The sequence below is a fragment of the Ursus americanus genome, chromosome 4 (genome assembly GCF_024610735.1).
Source record: "Ursus americanus isolate L20-20 chromosome 4, mUrsAme1.1.p, whole genome shotgun sequence".
NCBI classification, from domain to species: Eukaryota; Metazoa; Chordata; class Mammalia; order Carnivora; family Ursidae; genus Ursus; species Ursus americanus.
This window is the reverse complement of record NC_142130.1, coordinates 55,019,315-55,032,986: the sequence shown is the minus strand read 5'-3', so window position 1 is coordinate 55,032,986 and position 13,672 is coordinate 55,019,315. Positions and strand designations below refer to the sequence as shown.

The following is a 13,672-nucleotide window of genomic DNA, read 5'->3' as shown; positions in this document are numbered from 1 at the left end:
AAAGAAGGACACTATATAATAACAATCTAATAAGATATAACAATTGTAAATATATATGTACCCACCAAGGGGGCACCCAAATACATAAAACAATTAATGGCTAACATAAAGGAACTAATCGATAGTAATACAATAATAGTAGGGGACTTTAACACATCATTTACATCAATGGATAGATCATCCAAACCAAAAATCTACAAGGAAACAGTAGCTTTGAATGACACACTGGACTAGGTGGACTAGATGGATTTAACAGGTATATTCAGAAAATTCCATCCTAAAACAGCAGAATACAAATTCTTTTCAAGTGCAGATGCAACTGTCTCAGATTAGATCACATATTAGACCATGAAACAAGTTTCAACAAATTAAAAAAATGTTGAAGTCAAATCATGCACCTTTTCTGACCATAACTCTATGAAACTAGAAATAAACCACAAGAAAAATCTGAAAATGGCACAAATACATTAAGGTTACATAACATGTTAGTAAACAATGAATGGGTCCACCAAGAAATCAAAGAAGAAACAAAAAAGTAAATGGAGAGAAATGAAAATGAAACTACAATGGTCCTGAATCTTTGTGATACAGCCAAAACTGTTTTAAGAGGGAATTTATAGCAATACAGGCCAATCTCAAAAAGCAAGAAAAATCTCAAATAAACAACCTAACCTTATACCTAAGGAGCTAGAAAAAGAAGGACAAAACCCCAAACCAGCAGAAAGAAGGAAATAATAAAGATGAGAGCAGAAATAAGTGATATAGAAACTTTTTAGTTTATTTTAGTTTTTTTTTAAACAAAAAAACCCCACAATAGAACAGATCAATGAAACCAGGAAATGGTTATTTGAAAAAATCAACAAAATTGATAAACTTCTACCAGACTCATCAGGGCGTGGGGGTGGGGGGGACTCAAATAAACAAAACCACCAATGGAAGAGGAGAAATAACAACTGACACCAAAAAAATACAAATGATCGTAATAGAATGTTATGAAAAATCATATGCCAACAAATTGGACAACCTAGAAGAAACTGAGAATTCCTAGAAACAGATAACCTAATAAAATGAAACAGGAAGAAATAGACAATTTGAACAGACTGATTACCAGCAATGAAATTGAATGAGTAATCAAGAAACTCCCAACAAACAAGTCTAGGACCAGAGAGCTTCACAAGCAAATTCTACCAAATATTTACAAGAGTTAATATCTATTCTTCTCAAACTATCCCCAAAAGTAGCAGAGGAAGGAAAACTTTCACATTTAGTCTATGAGGCCAGCATTGTCACAATAACAAAATCAGATAAAAAAAAACCCAAAAAAGAAAATTACAGACCGATACCTCTGATGAACACACATGCAACAATTTCCAACAAAATACTAGCAAACAGAATCCCAGAATACATTAAAAAAATCATTCATCACAATCAAGCAGGTATTATTCCCAGGAGGCAAGTGTGGGTCAATATTTGCAAATCAATCAAGATGACACATCACGTCAATAAGAAAAAGGATAAAAATCATACGATCATTTCAATGGATGTGGAAAAAGCATTTGACAAAGTACAACATCCATTCATACCTTAATATAATAAAGTCATACATGAAAAAAAACACACCTAATATCATACTCAATGATGAAAAACTAAGAGCTTTTCCTCTAAGATCAGGAATAAGACAAGGATGCCCATTCTCCCCACTTTCATTCAACATAGTACTGGGAGTCCTAGCCACAGAAATCAGGAAACAAAAAGAAATAAAAGGATCCAAATTGGTAAGAAAGAAGTAAAACTTCCACTATCTGAAGATTATATGACATTATATATATATAAAAATCCTAGAAGAGAGCACAGGTAGTAATTTCTCTGACATTGGCCATAAACATTTTTTTAGAGATGTCTCCTGAGGCAAGGGAAATAAAAGCAAAAATAAACTATTGGGACTACATCAAAATAAAAAGCTTCTGCACAGCAAAGGAAACAACCAACAAAACAAAACAACAACAAAAAACAACCTGTGGAATGAGAGAAGATATTTGCGAATGGCATATTCAAGAAAGGATTAGTATCCAAAATATATAAATAACTTATACCACTCAACACACACACACACACACACACACACACACACACACACCCAAAAATCCAATTTAAAAATGGGCTGAAGACAGCAGACATTTCTCCAAAGAAGACATACAGATAGCCAATAAGTACATGAAAAGATGCTCAATATTACTGATCATCAGAGAAATACAAATCAAAACTACAATAAAATAATCACCTCGCCCTTATCAGAATGGCTAAAATCAATAGTACAAGAAACAAAAGATGTTGGTTCCCCTTTCTCTGCATTCTCACCAACATCTGTCATTTCCTGACTTGTTAATTTTAGCCATTCTGACTGGTGTGAGGTGGTATCTTGTTTTGACTTTGACTTGTATTTCTCTGATGCCAAGTGATGTGGAGCATTTTTCATGTGTCTGTTGGCCATTTGTATGTCTTCTTTGGAGAAATGTCTGTTTATGTCTTCTGCCCATTTCTTGACTGGATTACTTGTTTTTTGGGTGTTGAGTTTGATAAGTTCTTTATAGATCTTCGATAATAGCCCTTTGTCTGATGTGTCATTTGCAAATATCTTCTCCCATTCCTTAGGTTGCCTTTTAGTTTTGTTGACTGTTTCCTTTGCTGTGCAGAAGCTTATCTTTATGAAGTCTCAATAGTTCATTTTTGTTTGTGTTTCCCTTGCCTTTGGAGTTGTGTCTACTAAGAAGTTGCTGTGGCTGAAGTCAAAGAGGTTGCTGCCTGTGTTCTGTTACACTGTTGGTGGGAATGCAAGCTGGTACAGCCACTCTGGAAAACAATATGGAGCTTCCACAAGAAGTTAAAAATAGAGTTACCCTACCAACGAGCAATTGCACTACTAGGCTTTTACCCTAAAGATACAAACATGTTGATCCAAAGGGGCACCTGCACTCCAATGTTTATAGCAGCAATGTCCACAATAGCCAAATTATGGAAAGAGTTGAGATGTCCATCAACAGATGAATGGATAAAGAAGATGTGGTTTATGTATACAATGGAATATTACTCAGCCATCAGAAAGGATGAATACTAACCATTTACATCAACTGGAGGGTATTATGCTGAGCAAAATAAGTCAATCAGAGGCAATCATATGGTTTCACTCATATGTGGAATATAAGGAACACCACAGAGGATCGTAGAGGAAGGGAGAGAAAACTGAATGGGAAGTCATCAGAGAGGGAGCAAAACCATGAGAGACTCTCAACTATAGGAAACAAATTGAGGGTTGCTGGAGGGGAGGTGCGAAGGGGGTGGGGTAATTGGGTGATGGGCATTAAGGAGGGCACATGATGTGATGAGCACTGGGTGTTATACGCAACTGATGAATTATTGAACACTACATCTGAAACTAATGATGTACTATATGTTAATGAATTTAAATTTAACAAAGGAAACAACAGATGTTGGTAAGGATGAGGAGAAAAAGGAACCCTTTTGCACTGTTGATAGAAATGCAAACAAGTGCAGCCATTGTGGAAAACATTACGGAGGTTTCTCAAAAAATTAAAAATAGGGGGCACCTGAGTGGCTTGGTTGGTTAAGCATTCAACTTGTGATCTCAGCTCAGGTCTTGATCGCAGGGGTCATGAGTTCAAGCCCTGTGTTGGGCTCCACTCTGAGTGTGGAGCCTACTTAAAAAAATAAAAAATAAAGAAGAGAACTATCCTGTGATCCAGGAAACATACCACTGGGTGTTTACCCCCCAAAATCCACAAACTAATTCAAGGGGACACATGCAACCCTCTGTATATTGCAGCATTATTTATAATAGCCAACTATGGAAGAAGCCCAAGTGTTCATCAATAGATGAATAGATAAAAATGTGATATATATACAATGAAATATTCTTTCAGCATAAAAAGAATGAAATCTTGCCATTTGCAACAACATGGATCTAGAATGTATAATGCTAAATGAAATAGTCAGAGAAAGACAAATACCATATGATTCCACTCATATGCAGAATTTAAGAAACAAAACAAACAAGGAAAGGAAAAAAAAGAAAGAGAGAGAGAGAGACAAAGCAAAAAAACACACTCTTAACTATAAAAAACAGATGGTTACCAGAGGGGAGGTGAGTGGGGGGATGGATGAAATAGGGAATTAAAGGGGATTAAGGGTGCACTTATCTTGATGTGCACTGAATAACATATGGAACTACTGAATCACTATATTGTACACCTGAAACTAATACAACACTGTGTGGTAACTGTAGTGGAATCAAAACTAAATTTTAAAAAATAAGTAAAAATTAAGCTATGGAATAATTAACAGTATTATTTCATTTTTATTAAAAATAATTATTTTTAGGGCTCCTGGGTGGCTAAGTCAGTTAAGCGTCCAACTCTTGATTTTGGTTCAGGTCGCAATCATTGTGAGATCAAGCCCCACATTGGGCTCCCTGCTGCACATGGAGCCTGCTTCAGATTCTCTCTCTCTCTCTCCCTCTGTCCCTTCCCCCACTCTCTCTCTCTCTCTCAAAAAAAAAAAAATATATATATATATATATATATATATATACACACAGAAAAATGATTGGAAGGATATACCACAAAACACTAACTTTGGTTATCATTTGATTATATGATTACACTCTACCTTTATTTTATTTATACATTTGTATTTTTAAAACATTTTTACAATTTCAAATTTTCTTTTTTATATATATAATATTTTAATATTTTATTTAATAGATCAAAAACTATTCTATAAAGAAGTAGCAACTAGGCCTTAATATTTATGACACACAGACCCTTCAATTATATTGAGGTCCTTAGCAGGAATAATACAAAGTATAAGTTAATATTTTCCTATACTTAGAAACATGATATCAGTTTTTTGCTAGATATATATATATATATATATATATATATATATATATATATATATATATATGCTTAACCTAGTCCATAGTCACTTTTTGCTTTGTCTTACCAGGACAATTTATGGTATATTAATTTTTTTTTCTTATGCCTTATTACTTGACCAAAATTGGTTTGAACAATGTAGCACAATAGAAAATATGGTGGTGCAGCACTGACTGGCAATGAGTCTTCTTGTCTTATTTTCAGTGTGTTTGTGAAGAAAAGTCACATAGTCTTCTGGAAACTATATTATAAAGGATAAAATGAGACACCAGTGTATTGGAAGCATGTAAGTAGAAAGCATAATGGTAGTGAGAGTATTCTGAAAACCTGTCATTTCAACAAGATTTAATTCAAAAACCAAAGAAGCAAGAGAAAATAGACTTGCAAATGAACATTTTTTAAAATTTGACATTGGAAGTTCATTTAGTTTTTAAACCAGCCAGAACCTTAAAAAGTACTGTTTTTTTCCCCCACTATAATTCATATCATCACTAACACCTAGAACATAAAAGATTTCTGCCTCTTACCTGTCTTGGGTGTTAGGTTGCAGCAGCCACTGAAAGAGAACTCAGCTTTTGGCAATAAAAATAAATTTTCATTTGAGGTCTTTTTCTTCTTCCAAGTCAATGTGTATTTAGTTAATGATTTTGATGCCATTTTGGACCAAATAGAATAAACTTTGAGCCAAATGTACAGCTTATTGCATGGTATGTTTCGAATCAGGTCTATACTGCCAAAGTGAGAAAGTTGGATAAATCTGAGTAGTACAGACAGCTCCTCTGGAAAATTCTAAGCATAAAAACTTGCCTTGTCTATCTGGAATTACCTGAATTATCAGAAATTGTTCGTTTATACATAAAAATGATTTCCTCTCTGACAAAGTCTGTGTTTTAGGAAACCAACTGGATTTGTTTTCACGACCCATGATCTAACTGGAATAGGTTGGCCAAAATAACATATTAGAAAATGGTGACACAGTGCAAGAGTCTTCACCACCCAAGATTATGTGAGTTCTCTCTTAGAAGAAATACCAAACAAGGTTTAAATACATTACAAAACAATGCTTAAAACCAAGGCATAATGGAAAAGAGACAAGATCTGTTTGACAAGTATTTATTAATGTCTCTATATTAATTATACATAGCATATTCATATATTATATTAATAACAAGCTATCATTTGTTGCACACTTATGGCATGTCAAACCTTCTGCTTAGTGCTTTTTAAAAATCTCATTTAATCCCATACAGTCTGGTGAGAGAGAGAATATTATTATCTCTATTTACAGTTGAGAAAACTTAGAGAAGTTAGGAGACTCACCCAAGTTCATATAATCTAGCACGTGATTAAACCAGACTTTGAATCCATGCAATGTGACTTCAGAGCCTTGATTTTAAGCATACATCACCTATAGCAATAGTAGGCATTGAATAAACCACAAAGAGACAAAAGATATATTTCCTCCCCACCCCATCCACAACCTATCCCCATCCCCACCATGGAATTTGCTTTTTGTAATAAAGCAACTTCCTAGAGAGAATGGATTGAGAAGAGGGTTGGTCCACTTTGGAGAGACCCAATTGTTTTTATATTTCAGAAGTTAATATGCTAATGATAGAGGTATCACACACTTGCTACTATTTCAAGAAACAACTCCCACTGACTGTCACTTCATACCTCATTTTGAAATGAAAGAGCGGAACTTCCAATTCTAGGAGGATGGAGTAGGTATATTTTTTTCCTATTCCTCCCACTAAGTTAAACTAAAATCCATGGACATTAGATGCAAAACAATGTAAGATGACTCTGAAAGGTGGAGGGCAAAAGATGATGTGGGACTACAGAACAGAACGAACAACACAGAAGTGAATTTCCTGAGTTTTCTTTTCATCACATATATCCTAGACTTGGAGCTGAGGAAGCCAAAAACCTAGAAATGCTGATGAACACAGACCTAAAGCAAAATAAAATAAAGTAAAGTAAAATAAAATAAAGTAAAACCTTTTTGATAAAAGTTCTGTCAGGCCAAAGGACTAGGGAAGGGGCAAAGTGGCAAGACAGAAAACTTTTAGACAATAACCATTTTATTCTATACAAACAACACACAAAAACTATGGCTTTTCCCACAGTTATGACATCAAAGGCTGAGTGGGGAGCCTAGACTTCCACACTTAACAGTAATGAGATCCTTTCCCCCTACTTGTTAGGATACTATCAAATAAGGCCTAATAAAGAACTGGGACTTTTGCCATCACCCATAGGTAGGTAGTCCACCTCACATCTGTGTCAGTGGAGACCACATGGAGAACCAGAACTCTCACTTGCCCCAGCAGTAATAAGCAGTAACCTTCCTCCAAATGTCAATAGAAACCAAGTGGGGTACCTGTACTTCTACTTCCATTTGGCAATAATAAAGAAATGCAATCCTCCTTTCCTCCACCAAAGTGGGTATCCAAAAAGCTAGCCAAAACAGAAAATATAATAAGATCCAGAATCTCAGAACATAATATGAAAATGTCCAGAGGATAAAATCAGGTAATTTTAGGACTCACCAATAGAATCACCAATTCTGGACAACACAGAAAATCTAAACTAAAAAGAAAATGTTCATACTTTCATAAACCTGTGGGACAAAAACAAAGGATCCAACATTTATATCATCAGGATACTCAAAGGAGAGGAAAAAGAGAGTAAGACTGAATAAGTATTGAAGAAATAATGGTAAAAAATTTCCAGAGTTGGAGAGTGATATCACATGATGGCAGAATAGGACTTTTTGCCCTCATCTCCCCACCCCCATACCCATAGAAACATTGATTCTGATAACCAACCACAGATGAGAATACCTTTGTGGAATCCTGGGAGTCCAGTAGAAAAGTCCCAGCTCTCTACCAGATCAAAAAGTCCAAGATGCATTGAAGAAGGTGAGAAGATTAGTTTTACTTTACCCATGTAACACCTCCCCTAAGATGGCACAGCTCAATGCCAAGAGAGATCTTGGTGGACAAGATCTGGATTTCCCAACCATGCTGGATGTTACCCAAGAGACCCACTTATTTCTCACCCTACTCTGGACACTGAAGGGATTGGCTCAGCATGGCTGAATAGTCTAGGGGCAGCTAAGAGCAGGAAAAAGGGACATGGGCTTACAGCAACCAAGGTACGGAACTCAACAAACGGTCTCCCTCTTGAGGGAATTCATCACCACTATACGTGCCTTATAAGAAATTCTAAAAGTAGTTCTTCAAAATGAAATTAAAGGTTGCTACTTCGCAACATAAATATATATATCTCACTATAAAGGTAAGTATATAAATTCAGAATAGTCTTAATTTGAAATGGTGGTGCATAAATAACTTTTAACTCTAGTATAAAACTTAAATGACAAATGAATTAAAAATAACTTTATTTACAATATTTATTAATGGATATAAAAAGACATAAATTATGACATGAATAACATGAAATGTGGGAGGGAAGAAGTAAAAGTGTAGAGTTTTCATATGTGAATGAAGTTACCAGATTAAAATATGCTCTTATAACTATGTTTTTTGTAAGCCTCATAGGAAGAACAAAGAAAAAAGTAGTAGATACACAAAAAATGAAGAGGAAAGAATATCACTAAAAAAAATCATAATCACAAAGAACACTGCAGAAGAGGAAGAAGGAAAACAGGAGCTACAAGATGGTCAGGAAATAATGAACAAATTGGCAGTAGTAAGATTTACCTACTGGTAATTAATTTAAATGTAAATGGATTAAAATCTCCAATCAAAGACATGGAGTAGATGAACAGATTAAAAGAAGAAGCAGACTCTTCTATATGCTACCTATAAGAACCTTATTTTAACTATAAGGACACATGTAAACTAAGAACAATGGGGTGGAAAAGATATTACATGGAAATTGTCATTAAAAGAGAGTGGGAGTAGCTATACTTACATCAGACAAAATATATTTTAAGTCAAAATTTGTCATAAGAGACAAAGTAGGTCATTATATAATAATAAATGGATCAATTTCATTAAGAGGATATAACAATTATAAATACATATGCACACAACATTGGAGCACCTACATATAAAAAGCGAATAACAGAACTGAAGGGAGAAATAGTGATAAATAAAGGGACTTTAATAACCTTTAAATACTTTAAAAATGAATAGTAGAACATTCAGATAGAAAATCAGTGAGGAAACAAAGGGCTTGGATAACATTATAGACCAAATTAACCTAACAGACATATACAGAAAGCACATTGAACAGCAGCAGAAAACACATTATTTTCAAGTGCACATGGAACATTCTCTAGGATACACCATATGTTAGGCAAAATAAATAAATGAATAAATAATAATAATAATAATAATAATGTCTTAACAAATTTAAGAAGATTAAAATCATACCAAGTAACTTTTCTGGTCACAATGCAGGAAACTAGAAATCAATAACAGGAGAAAAATGAAAAGTTCACAAATGTGTGGAAATTAACATACTCCTGAACAACCAAAAGGTCAAAAAGGAAATCAAAATGGAAACAAAAAACTACCTGAGACAAATGAATAGAGAAACCCAACATGCCAAAACTTATGGGATGCAGCAAAAGCAGTTCTAAGTTTATATTAATAAATGCCTACTTTAAGAAAAAAGAAAGATCTCAAATAAAATACCTAACTTTCCACTTTAAGGAACTAAGAAAGGAATAACTAACTGCCATTAGCAGAAGGAAGGAAATAATGAAGATTAGAGCAGAAAAAAAAAAATGAAATACAGACTAGAAAAATTATAGAAAAGATCAATGAAACTAAGATGGCTTTTGAAAATACAAATAAAATTTGCAAACCTTTAGGTAGAATGAACAAGAAAATAAAAGAGATGACTCAAGTAAATAAAATTAAAAATGAAAGAAAAGACATTACAACTAATGTAACAGAACTAATATGCTTGATGAACATAAATGCAAAAATCTCAAAATACTAGCAAAACAAATTCAACAACATATTGAAAGAATCCTATACCATGACCTAGTAGGATTTATTCCTGGAATGCAAGGATATTTCACCTTATGCAAATCAATCAATGTGTTATATGACATTAATAGAATAAAGGATAATTATTATCTCAATAAATGCAGAAAATAATTTGATGAAATTTAGAATTCTTTCATGATAAAAGCTCTCAACAAATTAGGTATGGAAGGAATGTACCTCAACATAATAAAGGTCATATATGACAATCTTACAGCTAACACCTGACTTAATGATGAAAAGTTGAAAGCTTTTCTTCTTCCTCTAAGATCAGGAACAAGACAATCGTGCTCATTCTCACCACCTCTTTTCAACATAGTACTGTAAGTCCTAGCCTGAGAAATTAGACAAGAAAAAAGAAATAAAAGGCATCCAAATTGGAAAGAAAAAAGTAAAAATGCCTCAATTTGCAGATGACATGACATTATATATAGAAAACCCTGGATTTGGCCAAAAAGCTCTTAGAAATAATAAATTCAGTAAAGTTGCAGGAGATAAAATAAATGTACAAAAATCAGTTGCATTTATATACACTAGCAATGAACTATCCAAAAAACAATTTAAGAAAACAATCATATTTACAATAGTACTAAAAAGAATAACATAGGAATAAATTTAACCAATGAGGTGAAAGATCTGTACACTTAAAACTATAAAATGTTGATGAAAGAAACAAGATGCAAAGAAATGGGAAAGTTTTCTTTGTTCATGAGTTGGAAGAATTAATATTGTTAAAGTATCCATACTACCCAAAATAATGTACAGATCTCTATCAAAATTCCAACAACATTTTTCACAGTAATAGAAAAAGAACCCTAAAATTCATATGTAACGATAAGCGACCCCAAATAGCCAAAGCAATCTTGAAGAAAAATATCAATGCTGGGGCATCACATTTTCTGATTTTAAAACATATTACAAAGCTATAGTAATCAAAACAGTACGGTACTGGCATATAAACAGACACATTGACAAATGGAACAGAATAAACAACCTAGAAATAGATCCACATATATAGGGTCAACTGTTGTTTGACAACAGTGCCAAGAACACCAAGAGGAAAAGGATAATCCCTTCGATAAATGTTGGGAAAACTGGATATCTACATGCAGAAGATTGAAATTGGACTCTTATGCCATATACAAAAAACAAGATCTGAGGCTGTAGAGCTATTAGAAGAAAACATAAGGGAAAACCTTTATGACATTGGTCTATGCAATGATTTAGATACTCCCCCAAATGTACAAGCAACAAAAACAAAACAGACAACTGGGATTGCATCTAACTAAAAAGCTTCTGCACAGCAAAGGAAAAAAATCAATGGAGTGGAAAGGCAATGTATAGAGTGGGAAAGAATATTTGCAAACCATATATCTAATGAGAGATTAATATCTAAAATATATTTTAAAACTCCTACAACTCAATCAAAAATAAGAGATAGCCTGATTAAAATATGAGCAAAGGACCTAAATAGACATTTCTCAAAAGAAAACACAAATAGCCACCAAGTATACAAAAAGGTGCTCAAAATCACTAATTATCAGGGAAATGCCGATCAAAAGCCCAATGACATATCACTTCATACCTGTTAAGGTGGTAATTATTAAAATAACAAAAAATAACAAGTGTTTGCAAAGATGTGGAGAAAGGGAAATCTGGTACAGTGATGGTAGAGATCAAAATTTGTGCAGCTATTATGGAAAAGAGTATAGAGATTCTTCAAAAAATTAAAACCAGAACCATTTTATCATTCAATAATCCCACTCTGGGTATATATCCAAAAGAAATGAAATCAGTATCTCAAAGAGATATCTGCACTCCCATGTCTACTGCTGCACTATTCATAATAGCCAAGATACAAAAACTACCTAAGTGTTTATCAATTGATGAATGGATTAAGTGAAATAAGCCATACACACAAATACTGCATTATTTCACTTACATGTGGAATCTAAAAAATTTGAACTCTTAAAAAGCAGAGAGTAGAATGGTGTTTTCCAGTGCCTGGAGGGTGAGGGGGAAAGGAAGATGTTAGTCAAAGGATATAAAATTTCAATATGAAAGATGAAAAAAGTTCTGGGGACCAAATGTATAGCATGGTGGGCATCATTAATAATACTGTATTGCATATTTGAAATGTACCAACGGAGTAGAATTTAAGTGTTCTCACCACACACCAAAAATAATGTTAATATGTGAGTTTCTGAATATTTAATACAGTTCTTACACTTCACACCAAAAGCACAATTTATAAAAGGAAAAAGTAACAAATTTGACATCATCAAAGTTAACTTTTGTTCTGTGCAAGACCTTGTGAAGATAAAGAAAAGACAAGCTACAGAATGGGAGAAAATATTTGGAAATCACATATCTGATAAAGGACTAGAATATACAATATATAAAGAACTTCAAAACTCAACAGTAAAGAAAAAATAATAATCCATCTAGAACATTGGCAAAGGAGGTGAAGACACACTTACTGAAGATGTAAAGATGGGAAATAAGCATGTAAAAATCAACATCATTAGTCTAGGAAAATGCAAATTAAAGCCACAATGAGATATCACTACACATCTATTAAAAAGACTAAAAGAAAGTGCCACTACCAAATGTTGACAAGGATACAGAGAAATTGGATCCCTCATATATTGCTGGTAGGTACGTAGGATGGTACAGCCACAATGAAAACTGGTTTGGCAGCTTCTTATAAAACCAAAACCAAACCTACCATACAACCTAGCAGTTGCACTCTTGGGCATTCCCAGAAAAATAAAGACTTGTTTTCACACAAAATCTCTACATGAATATTTATAGCAGATTTGTATTAACAAAAACCTAAGCAGCCTGGATGTTATTCAATAGGTGAATGGTTAAATAAACTGTGATACAATTATATCATGGAATACTCGGGGGGAAAAGGAACACAGTACTGATACACGTAAAAGCCTTGATGAATCTCCAGAGAATTATGCTAAGTGAAAAAAATCAGCCTCAAAAGTTTACATACTGTATGATTCATATAACATTCTTGAAATGACAAATCCATAGAAATGAACAAATTAACTGTCATGGATTAAGGAGCAGATGGGGATTAGAGAAAAGTGGGTACAGCTACATGAAAAATCTGTTGTGATGTAAATGGTCTATATCTTGACTGCATCAATTTCAGTATTATGATTGTGATATCATACTATAATTTTGCAAGATTTTACCATTGGGGAAAACTGAATAAAGGGTACATGAGTTCTCCCTACATATTTTTTACGAATTTATGTGAATCGATAATTATCACAAAATTTAAAAGTTTGGGTTTTCTTGAAGGACGAAACATAGCATTGGATTCAGAAGACCTAGGTTGTTGTCCAGGATCACCACTCAGGAGCCTATGACTTTGAGTAAGTCACTTCAGTGAACTTTAAACAAGCAAAACTATTATTTAAAACCACATAGCTTTTAAATTCACAAAGGTTTTTCTCAAAACAGTTAATTTTTTATTCTGAGTTCAAATTGTATGAGTATGCTATATTCACAAAATAAAAGAGTGACATAATTTTGTACACATAATGTATACCTTGTGATATATACATAAAACTATGGAATTTATGATAGTTTGGGAGGGGCTGCTCTTGTGATTCTAACTAGTCAACCATGGAAATCATTCTGTATGCTTAAATATAATGATAGGGCCCCTAG

General features: G+C 33.6%; 1 long non-coding RNA gene across 1 annotated transcript in view; it reads right to left on the bottom strand.

Annotated features, from left to right (window-relative positions):
* Positions 1-13,672, bottom strand: part of LOC148110253 (uncharacterized) — a 289,301-nt gene that overhangs the window by 208,149 nt on the left and 67,480 nt on the right. The window lies entirely within an intron of this gene.